Raw genomic sequence first — 12,169 nt, forward strand, 5'->3', positions numbered from 1 at the left:
GGATTTGTCGTTTTAAATGCGACAAGATGTTTGATACGAGGTACTAGTACGCTTTTCTCATATGCCGAAAAAACGGGATGCGTCTCTATCGTCTTACTCTAAAGCAAACAAGCATGATAGGGAATCCAAAGTTTTCTTGTCTGAGATATTCACGCTTATTTCAAGAGGAAATAACAAATTATAAGCATGGTTTTCCGAGAAACGGGGGGTCGAAGCTACAGTTTTTGTTTCCACGACCTTTCTGACCTTATAAATACCAGAGATGGGATCTCTGACTTCGCCGGATGGGTACAAGTGGATACTTCCGACTTGATCATCAGTCTGCTTAATCTTGTTGAAAGCACAAGACACTGTCGCCGGAACAAACAATCAAAAATCATCCTATCCTGACCTACAAATATGTCCGTTCGCGATTGCTACATTTTGCGGCGTGCAGTGACCATCATATCCGCAGTGTGTCGCTTCCTATTGTACACCTGTACCCACACCTGCTTTATCCGTCAGCGTCCCGTTTTCGCAATCGCAACGTGCTAATCTACGATTTTTCTTGTCGGGTGCGTTTTGCACCCAGTATGCATCTTTTACGTCTAGCCAAACCCATACATACATTCATCACAGTAGGTGAACTTGAGAGAACTTTTCATGGACTACTAAAACGCATTTCATAGATAACAGGAAAACAAAGTCCACATGCTGTGATTGTGTAAATCTATAGGCCAAGGTAGGACGAATAAGAAATTCCACCATGTATAGCCAAAAGAGTCTCCAATGTCGACCTGATAAAACAATAGGTAACAGTTGTTTGGCCGGTCATTCACATTCGTGCCACCTGATGCTTCAACCACCTAGCCTGGTATCCATCCCAAAAGCTATCTAGGTCTCCTCAATCGGATTACCAACTTCTCTCCAAGCAGAGGTTGGTGGGGGGAAATCGTGACTGTTTCCTTATATGCCGTATTTTTCAACCATCCTCCTCACCTTGGTTGGGAGGCTGGTCAAAGAATACGGCATATGAGGAAACGGTCACGATTTTCCCCAACCAACCTCTGCTTGGAGAGTAATTACCAACCACATTGTCGCCCATGTAATGCAATTGTGTCTACAACAAACTTTCTGCATCACTCCTAACAGGCTAAACTGACACCTACAATACATTCAATTAGAAATTTGGTGATCTTTGACAAATTTGCACATTATTTTTTTTAGCTATACCGTTAAAAGTTGGACTTGTGTAGTAATTCACGAAGACGTGTCCATACCATGACTACTATTGGACAGTAATGTCACAAGGCCAGTGGCTGACAAGAATTAGGCCATGGCCAGGGCGCCGTTGACTGACAGGGTAGTGTCCAAAATCAAGGTCAGACCGTGAGAGCCACATGTGGAGCGCACATGGCCCGTGAGACCCCCTACTGCGGCCCGCCTGCCAGACTCGTTAGCTCACGTGGAACTCAGCGTGAGGGCGATTAGAGTACTCAGGGAGAACTCTTCAAGCAGATGTCAGACCTGGGGAGGTTTCGGACGTCTTCTTATGCGTTTTTATCGGGCTTTTTATTTTTTCATGTTTTCTTTGTGCGTTATCGTATATATTTTTGGTGTGACAAATGGCATGAGTTCCAGTTATTAACATTTATAAATTGAAAATTGTTTTAAATCATAGACGTTTTTATTGTTAATTTTCTTTTTGCAAACAGGTGTGACCATATGTTCATGTATATGCATCAAGCATGAATCTATATATCAACACCAATGGTACTGATGACATATTGGTGGAAGATTATAAATCATTTAGCACAATTAAACTAAAGCTGTAATGTAGTTGTGCAGGTTTCTACGACATGTGTCAACTGGTCCGAACGGGTTCTCGTTCCCAGAACGGGTTCACATTCCGATCCCCCGGGAACGAGAGCATCCTGCAGGTGCACCGGTGCGAAAATAAACATCTCCGGTGAACTCGGAATTTAGGGCTCGGGCTTGGCCTGTCATAGACGGGCAACAAAATTTAATGGTACGAGTGTTGAAATCCATATCTTTATCACAAGGAGCAGTGCTAAAATTGTGGCTCGGTCTCCTACTGTATCCACAAAGGTCTTAGTGGAAAGTTACAACATGGTTGTCACTGTTATTTGTATCTCTTAGCCATTTTAACACTTCAATACCGACCAAAACACGTGTCCACTTGGGTATGTACGATAATAAGAGAGCAACGTCATTTTGGGGTCCACATACATCCCAAAGCATCTTCGTACGCGAGACGACACACACTACTTCAGAATGGAAGGCTTCTACTATCTTGTGACCTTGGCCTATCATGGTCCACAGGTCATTCCATGAAAACCAGCCACATGGCTGTGCAGTGTTCACACACACGTTACCCACTCCATATCCTTTGTAACCTGAAATCCAGGATGTTACCAGGGCCTTAACAGGCCAGCTCTTCGGCACAAGGTCTGGCCACCAAGAAAATTTTGTCTCAGACCCTGCTGTTGAAATTCATTGACACAGCTCCCGCGGGAATATACGTCATGACACGGAGCGCTTTCTGATTGGCTAAAAAATTATTAAATCTGGCAACATTCTCGGCTGTTGGAGAGCCTTTGACGCAGAATTCGTGCCGAAGAGCTGGTCTGTGTGGGCCCTGGCAACAGGCTGGATTCCAGGTTGAGTTGTAGTACCCTTTGCAGCGTCCCTCAGCGAGTACCAAAGCCCTTAATGGGGGCGTGGGAAGCCGATGACACGCGCTATCTGCAGACGACAGGTCGTGCTACGCGCTCCTGTCAGCAGCGTTCCCGCGCGCGTGGCTGAGGCGAGCTGCTCTCTGTCAGCAACTCACCGAGAAGGAGAGGGGAAAGTACAAGATAACAGATTCAGACCAAATGCCACAAATAAAATGACTTAACATAAAGAAGAGAGTGCAACTATGACAAGCAAATTTACTGGTTTCGGCTAATATAACGGCCGGGCAGCTTTCGGGAACGAAAAGTATAACGTTAATATAAGAGACACCAAAACTACCATTTTCGTTTCCACAAACAGCCCGGTCGGGCCTCGGTTTAAAAATGTGGCGTTAGCCTGACCGAAATAACACGAACACGTGACTACCGAATATGTCACGTCACAACTCGTCACAGCTTGAACCGTCCATGGTTTCTCTACAACCATTGTAGATACGTTTGTTCTGGTGGACGTATAAAGAAAAACAACAAATATAAAATACACTCTTCTATAAGGACCAAAACACCCGCTCCATCGGTTGGCATGCGTTAAGGGATTCACCTAATTACCTTTGCATTTGTTTATACTATCAAGATGGAGTATCTTTTGAAAGATGTAAGTCACACCCAGTAAACACTAGGAGTAACGTTACGATTAGAACTACAAAAAAACATTGACCGTTTCCAAAATCATATCCAGTAAGTTTCTTGAGTAACTGCTTGTTGGCATGTCTTATTACCTGGATGTCTAATCTTCATACATGATATCGTACAAAAAACATTCCTTTTGTTTTATTCGAGATATTTCCCAACCACATCCCGTCTATCCTTCAATTTTTAAGCTTCACATTACCCCTTGTAGTGAAATTCAGAACCAAAAGCGGTCAATTTCACGGCCGTGGAAGTCAACAATCCACGGTATTTGGATATGCCTGCTCCTCCCTTGCAAGTTTAGCTATCAGGACGAGAAGACTCAAGACAAATGCCTTGAAGTCGATCAGCAAACTACTAGCAATTAGCTGACCTATCAAATGCAGTGACAACTAATTAGCTGACCAATAAAACGTCATGAGCACTAATCAGCTGACCTATCAAACGTCATGTTCCGTATTATAGAGACCTGGGACATGTTATTGTTACCTCATGTATCCAAAAACACCAATTAGGATATTTGCGATGTTATGATATAGTAAACGTTCCGCAGGTGGTCATATGATATCGCCCAAACTATGGCTTGTCAACAAAGTTGTTCGCCATCTTTGAAGTCGCTAATGTTTAATCTTGCTAAATTAGGTTTGAATGACTTTTATATTACCTTATTATAAGGCCACCCAGAATAAAGAGGAGTGTATATGATAAAGACAACGCCTTGCTTGTGGCAGGGGAGGGTTTGAGGACGTTTATTTTGATTTCCTGTTAAAGACGCTTAACCATGGACAGTGTTTATGGAGCCCGCGCGCCCCCGGTATGACCCTTGCCAGCTGGCGCCGGTTTGGCCTCAGTCTCTACTAGACACTTTCGTGGTTCATGAATAATAATAAAATTGGCAACGTTAAATGAATAATGACAACTGTGTCCCTGTAGCTCAACTGGTAGCAGCCTTACGATTGAACTCCTAGTTCCAATTATTTTGTAAGATTGGGGTCCATTTTTTGTTCATTTGAAAAAAAAAAGTCCAGAGAAAAAACTACATAGGTTTTGCTATATCACAAACCTGGCAATATTACCATTCAGAGGCACATACACATAATTTCAGTCTAAAACAATGCATTTTATTCAGAACATTAGTAACAAATCAAAGTAAGGGATTTATGTATCAAAAAAATGCCATTAAACTCCTCAGGCTGTTGTTTTCTTTTTGTTACTATGATTTAAGCCGTATATCTTCACAGCTGCAGAGTAACCCAAAAGGCAAGGCGTAAAGGTGCAGATAAAACGGAAAAGAGGTAACTTAGTCTACCGTCCCAAATCTCAGTCTGTTCCGAGAAACAACACGCGAGCCAGTGCACAACTGGGCTGTACCGTACATAGTATCCACTCTGAACCGGCGCCTGTTCGAGCACCCCGCCGCATTGCTTACCGCGTGGTTGGACAACGGTACATTCCTAGGAAACAGGATGAAAGCTTGTTGCCATGGCGCCAGTTTATTGTTATCTGCTTCATCTGTTCGCGGGTAAGAACAAGTCCGCCATTCGCACAACGCAGTGACCTGTGGACAAGTCATCTCCGAGCAGATATTAGGAGGGAAGACTGTAACATTCTCTAACTTATTTTGGACTTTTGTGTTGCAGGAAAATGGTACAGATTTGAAAAAAATTACGATCTTCTCTCTCTCTCTCTCTCTCTCTGTCTGTCTGTCTGTCTGTTTGTTTGTCTGTCTGCCTCTCTCTCTCTCTCTCTCTCTCTCTCTTATTGCAATTAGTCGATCGATATGGACATGGGGGTCGGGGGTGGTCTAATGCTAGTTCACCTTAATACGTCCAGTAGACGGACAGCGGTTTAAATTTGTGAAAGTAGTTTGGAAGAGTTTATGGGGTTGTAGGTGATATACATTCCTGTCGTCGTTTGACAGTTTATAGCTTTCCACACGACTGCCTTCCCTAGCTGTTCCAGGACTTTCGAGGGTGCAGTCTATGTTTGTTGTTGAAGGAGTTACTATCAGTTGCAGACATCCGATATATCATCACTACTCAGAAAAAGTGATCCGTCTTGTGTACGATTTATGTTTACAGACGCCGGGAAAACAGCAACCTGCGGTTCGGCCCTGTCTGCCGCCCACCACCCAGCCCGCACGCAAACGTGTTTATCTGTGTGTTACGATGGGGTTGTGTGTTTTCGTTTTTATGTGTGAAAATATGCGTAAGTTACTCATCGAAACATCTGGTGTTTTCAGCTACACTGGGTTTAAGATTCCATAGGTTCACCACGAACTGTTGTCTGGCACGTGAATGATCACTAGTCATGACTTTTAATTGTACGGTGTACCACTACCAGAGAAAAGGTCATGTTCGGGGGTTGGCATGGAGTAATAATCTGTTGAGCATAAGTTAGAATAGCGATGACAACATGGAAAAGCAGAAAACTGCTCCGACCCACTCAAATATGTGCAGCGGAGGCGACTGCCTCCGGAAACGGACACATTTCATCGTGAAAGCATACTAAAAATCATGACGATCCGTCAACCCCTTCTTGAGTCATTCTCTTTCAAAGTCTGAAACGAAATCGGCCCCAAAAATGACACTTAAATCACGTCCACAGCATGCAGGTTCAAAACTCGAGATATCATAACAGGAAGTTTCGCTGCAGTACCTTAGAAAGAAGCTAGACGGCCATTATCGAATTAGACATTCGCTGTTCCGACACCTGTCCACATGCTACGACGTAAACATCATTAGTATTCATCGACTTCTTCTTGAGTTATCCTGTCTACAAACGCAAACAGATACCGATACGGTACCTAAAACATAAACTTCTTGGCGCGGAGATTGTAATCAAGTTTTAGGAGATGGCTCAGAAGGGGAAGGGGTCATGAAAGGGGGAGTTTAAGAGAGGGAGTGGAGTTGGTGGTATTGTTTATTTAGACAGTCCTCTGGTAAAAGAGACCAAGGACGTTTAATTATCTCTTCTGTAGAAATTACATCGTGAATCAAACATCACTTCATAAACGACATAAAACATGTCACATCAGGTCTCACACCCACAAACATACAGAGATTCTTGCCACTGGATTGATTCATTCTGACAGTAAACGTTTTTTTCACCTGAGTGGAGTGAAAAAAGTCGTATTGAGTGCCCTTCCCAAGGCCACAACATCAGTGAACACAAAGTCACTGAGTTCTAGGCCAAACACTCTAACCCTTACGCCAAGACGAAACCACAGCTTACTAAAAAGGCGTAACAAAAAGCTTCGCGCTCCCCCGTTGGTGAATGGAATACTCCTACATGCATCTGGCTCTCATACATGTCGTACCCAGCCGTGCACCTGTGAGTGTGACTGTGAGCCCGCCGGTACATGGTGACGTCGGGAGGCGGAGGGGAAATACAAGTGATGGGAAGTTATGGCGACTCCTGACTGGAGGGGGATAAATCTTCTCCACAAAGCAGGCCCGGTCGTTCCCCTCCGTTTGCCGTGACACACAAACCGTGGAATGGGGCCAGGGTCAACGTTATAAGCAGACCCAGAGGAAGGGAAATGAAGGTTTTATGGGCTACTTTGGGACGTTGATTGCAACATTGTAGAGGGAAGGAAAAACGACTACAATGTACTATAGTAACATATGTTACAGGTTCTGTACTGATCGAATTAGACTAAATATAGCAGAGAATTCGCACAGTTGGTTACCTTGCTCTTACTTGACACATAAGTCATAAGACGACGGTTGGACAAATCTGATCAAATCTATTGCGCCTTCTCCCCACTCTCATACAATAGGCATATTCCAAAGAACCTCCGAATGCTCAAATTTCACAGCCCCTCAAACGTTGAATATCAGTTGTACCGTACTTGACCACGCAAAACGCTCCAAATGTCCTTTTGTTAAATCTTGAACCGGCCACCCCCTTCACTTTACATTTTGTGACCACCACAATCTGTTTCCATTCAACATGCGGTACACAAATAGTTTTCGTGACTACGAAGATGTAGAAGCTGTACAACATCGCCCTTAAGGCTATTTTCCCATTCATGATTCTTCCCATAGTACGGCTCAACCAAAAGGTCAAGGTGACAGCAATCAGGTTGATGAGAAAAAGGAGCGCGGAGGCCTAGAAGTCGACACCCGGTGTTTCTACTTCGGGGTTGCGACAATTACCTTCATGTGACTCCGATGTGAGAAGTGGGCCCAGGGTTCAAGAACAGGATATTGAATCTCTCTCGCTCTCTTTGACGGTACGTAAATGGGTACCAGCAGAAGGGAAGACTTGTACTAAATTCTCATTGACTCTCAGTGGGTAGCAATTCTCATTGACTCTCAGTGGGTAGCAATTCTCATTGACTCTCAGTGGGTAGCAATTCTCATTGACTCTCAGTGGGTAGCAATTCTCATTGACTTTCAGTGGTAGCAATTCTCATTGACTCTCAGTGGGTAGCAATTCTCATTGATGATTGACTCTCAGTGGGTAGCAAGTGGGTGGTAAATGTCGACAAAACGGCAAACCAGTGGTAAATGTCGACAAAACGGATACCGTACGATACGATTCAGTCTCAAAGCGGATACCGTACGATACGATTCAGTCTGATTGTATCTAATACTCGTGTTTCTGTACACTGTTTCAGCAGTGTACTTTTTCGCCTTCTAGGAGAACATTAACACTGAGAATAAGCCGGGCAAACATCTGCTTCGAGATTATAGAAAACTGCTGTAAGCAGCGAGTAAGAAATCAACACCCCAGTATGTCCAGGACAAATCATACAAAACCTGCTGCAGTACCGAGGAAAGCCGTCATGCGACTCGAACTTGATCTTGACCTTCGTCTCCCGAAGACCTATCCACAAACCAAATATCATCACAACCCTACCGATCGTTATTACGTTACGCTGACCACAAATAGAAACACCACACACACACACACACACAGACACACACACGCACGCACACACACACACACACACACACACACACACACACACACATACATACATACATACATACACACACGCACACACAGGCAGACAGACACAGACAGACACACGAAAAAAAATACCTCTATTTTCCATTGAGGTTAAAAGGGCAACATTGAAATGCCATCTGTAACATGCTATGAAGGTGGGGGAGGGGGCCCCGGGGCCTCTATAGATCATGACAGATCAGAGAGAACACAGGTTTCATTTTGAAGACAACTCGGTAGCTCTTACAGGACTGACAAGAGGCTGTAAGACCACACAGCGACATGAACCAGAAAGCAGGACTGCCACTGTTTCGGCACTTAGTACAAGTTATGCCCTGATCAGGGTCTTGTCAAGCGGACAACAGACAACACCGAGATAAAACTGAAATTTGATCTTTGAAAGAGAAACTAAAGGAAAGATAGATAGCTCGCAGTAAAATTGCCTGGGAAATGTAAGAAAGCGAGCCAACCGGAGAGGACTACGTGTAGTTTTGGTCGTCCCAGTTTGTTACCTTCACGAAATCGTCGATCCATGAAAAATTGAGGTGCATAATGTATTGTTTTTTGTGTCTGCCTGCCTGTCTCTCTCTACCGCTCTCAGTCCTCTACTCTCTCTCTCTCTCTCTCTCTCTGTGTGTCTTTCTCCGTATGTGTGTGTGCGTGTGTGTGTGTGTGCATGTGTGTGCGTGCGTGTGTGTGTGTGCATGAGTGTGCGTGTGTGTGTGTGTGTGTGTGTGTGTGTGTGTGTGTGTGTGTGTGTGTGTGTTGTGTTTCCGAATATTTGCAGTCGGTATAACTTAAGAACCTCTGGATGGATGTAATGATATTTGGTATGTGCATAGGGGCTGGGAAGACAAAGGTCAAGTTCGACTTTGGGCCCCTGGTGTGTGATCTTGGTACTACAGCAGAATTGCCGTTTTTGTATCTTGAGCCTTTGACATACTAAGATCTTGTTCTGAAAGTCTCAGACTAAACCGTCGGCTGCAAATTTGGCGGAGGACTCGGCAGCGATAATAGGTTTGGATATATACTAGGCTATTTGATGTCTGTTGATTGTGACAGAAGTGTGTTAGTACAGTCAGGGGTGTAGGTAGTGTATGTAAACGTGCCCTGAATAAGGATTCAGCTCGCTACGACACTCGGTCAAGAAGTTAACGACAGATATTGTGCGAACGTACAGTTTGACGATTTAGTGGGGAAGGGGAAGGGAGTTGTTTTTCATTTCGTCATCTGGAAGGAAACGGTGTGAGGGAAGGTCCCAACTTTCTTCCAACGAGAGTCGAATGTGAGTGCAGAAAAATGGGGCATTTAGATAGAGCTTCGTATATTTGCTGAGATCCACGTCGTTGTATTTTCTGCAGACAGCATATCTTTTTTGGGGGATGGGGGGTTGGGGGGGACCATAACATCTTCTAAGTTGTTACGTTTTATGTCATCCACAAAATCTTTACAACATATGCGGGAAGTAGAAATGACCAAGCCTGTGACCAGCTATTTGGTCTTAATAAACTCTAAGTCTGTTGCGAACCAGAAAAATGGGACAAGATGTGAGAAAATCATCTATCACAATATCTGCTTGAAGTTGGCAGTACGTTTAGACATGCCATTGCCATGTTTTGTTTGGTCGTGATTGCTGGATAGCTCTTGGGGCAGAGAGTAAGTGGGGTGGGTTTGGACCTACTGGCAGCTTTTTATTTTTACCTGCAGCAGCCGACTTTGAAAGATAATAAATTAAGAAAGGGTTGACGAATCGTCATGATTTTTGGTATGCAGATAGCATAGCTTTAAGTCATATGGTACTATAGACGAGCTGTATCTAGCCTTTCGAGTCATGAATGTACAACAAGGGTCTTTCATTCAGTCATTGACACCATGCAATAGAACTAGCCTTGCAAGTGTCTGCTATATCACGAGACAGCTTCCCTCACGAACTAGCCCGGTCTGTAAGTCTTTATCCCTGCGCGGGTCGCGTACTGCCAAAGCGCGAGGTTACAACCTGCAATTTGACAAACTACCCGGTTAACCTTGACGGAGTGGTTGTCACAGAACCGCACGGATCCCGCTAGCTTTCACAGCTAAAAACACATTCCGTTAGCATCCAAGCAGATGTTTAGGGGGCAGGAAAGTTTGCGCGTCGTGACAGCGTCGTGGCGTCGGCGTGGCGTAATGGTAGGATGTTTGGCCCAGACCTTAGAGGTTCTAGGTTAGTTGTGCCTTTGGAAATTAAGGCACTTGACGCAACTTTCCTCGCTTTACACGTGAAAATGAGGTTAGGGAAGTCCCTTGACTATGTCCCGTGTATGAGGAGAGCCGCAACATGTTAAAGAACCCACCACACTTATCGAAAAGAGTTGGGGTCCATCCGGTTTGAGTGAATCAAATGAATCAGATATGCAGCCTGTACTGTTCAGTACAAACCTAGTGTGTTACGCCACGAGGCGGTTTACCGGGTATGCATATGCAATGCTAACAAAACCTCGTTCTACTTTCTTGGCGCACAGCCCTCCTAAGAAAACGGGTCAAGGTAGATCTTCCCTCCGAACATCTGCTTGGAGGCTACGTTCCTGGGCGCTACAAGTTGCGCTACAAGTCAGCCAGGCGCCAATTATACACGCCACCTTGAAAATGTGCAGAGAGAATGGCGGAAACATCGTCTAATTCATCAGCGTTCTCGTGTGTTTTCCCGCCACGAATAAACCAGGTCCCGAATTAGAAACTCTGGAGAACAACACGGACTTCCTGTTAACATTAAAGTTGATGAAGTGCAAACTGAGGCCAAACGTTCAGCACAGGAAATACGCCTTTCTTCCTTTCGCCATGTAACGTTAACAACGCCATAATTTACGTATCCAAATGCCCGAGCTTCTTGACATCGGAAAAGATTAGTTTAGTTTAGATTAAACAGTGCAGTGCCAGCAATCTCAGACCAAAATATTATCTAAAAATCTAAAGGTTAGCCTAGGTGTAAGCCTGATAAATCATACTTTTCTGAATAAGAGGTTAAGGTCATTGTACTATAATCATAGCCTGTTTAATACCAATTTTGTTCTGCACGCTTTACTGTTTTTAAAAGAATATTTGAACCCCGAATCCAACCACATCTTGTGCTAATGGAGAATCCGGGATGACGGTGGATTGTTGTTGTTGGATGGGGTAAGCCAAACATCCAAAAACCTCTCGTTTTAGCAGAATGTTTTCCGGAATTCCTATCTTAGAAACATATATGTTGAACAACGTACTAGATCCAGTTGTTGAAATACACGGCTTGTGAATCGAAGTAATAGTGACTGCGACTTGTTAGAACCTTTATTTTGCCCTTGACCTTCGCCAGTCCTAGGGTCTGGTTTTGACCAGGTTTGCTTTTGACATAGACCCTCAAAACAACACCACGGATCCCTCTTTCCAGCCCCGGGGGTTGGGCTGGGTAAAGTACGGATAATCAGACCGATCTGTTGGGGCGAGAAACTTCAAAGGACTTCCAGGAGGACCGTTAGGACCAGGTCTGAGGGTTATGGGTTCTAATCTTGCACCGGATGCTCGAGGCTTCCAGTTCTTCCCGGACGGAACGGTGGGGTGGATGTGGGCCGAACAGGTTACATGTCGGGACGACTATAGTAGAGTCAAGTATCGATACTTATTGGTCATCTGATATCCCTACTCATCCTGCTCTCCTTATTAACTATATAGTATAACAACGTTAACTACACAAGATTGTATTGTAGTTTAACTCATTAGGTGAGTATTAGAAGAAGGAAAGACTCCAGACATCACTAACGATGCTATATACCAGATGAAGTAATGTATTAGAGAAACTGACCCTTTTCCTTGCTTCGCCTCAGGATAGAGTC

General features: G+C 44.3%; 1 protein-coding gene across 40 annotated transcripts in view; it reads right to left on the minus strand.

The window, feature by feature from the left end:
- LOC118418691 (FH1/FH2 domain-containing protein 3-like) overlaps positions 1-12,169 on the minus strand; it is an 82,644-nt gene that overhangs the window by 68,644 nt on the left and 1,831 nt on the right. The window lies entirely within an intron of this gene.

Source organism: Branchiostoma floridae, chromosome 6, assembly GCF_000003815.2.
Source record: "Branchiostoma floridae strain S238N-H82 chromosome 6, Bfl_VNyyK, whole genome shotgun sequence".
NCBI lineage: Eukaryota > Metazoa > Chordata > Leptocardii > Amphioxiformes > Branchiostomatidae > Branchiostoma > Branchiostoma floridae.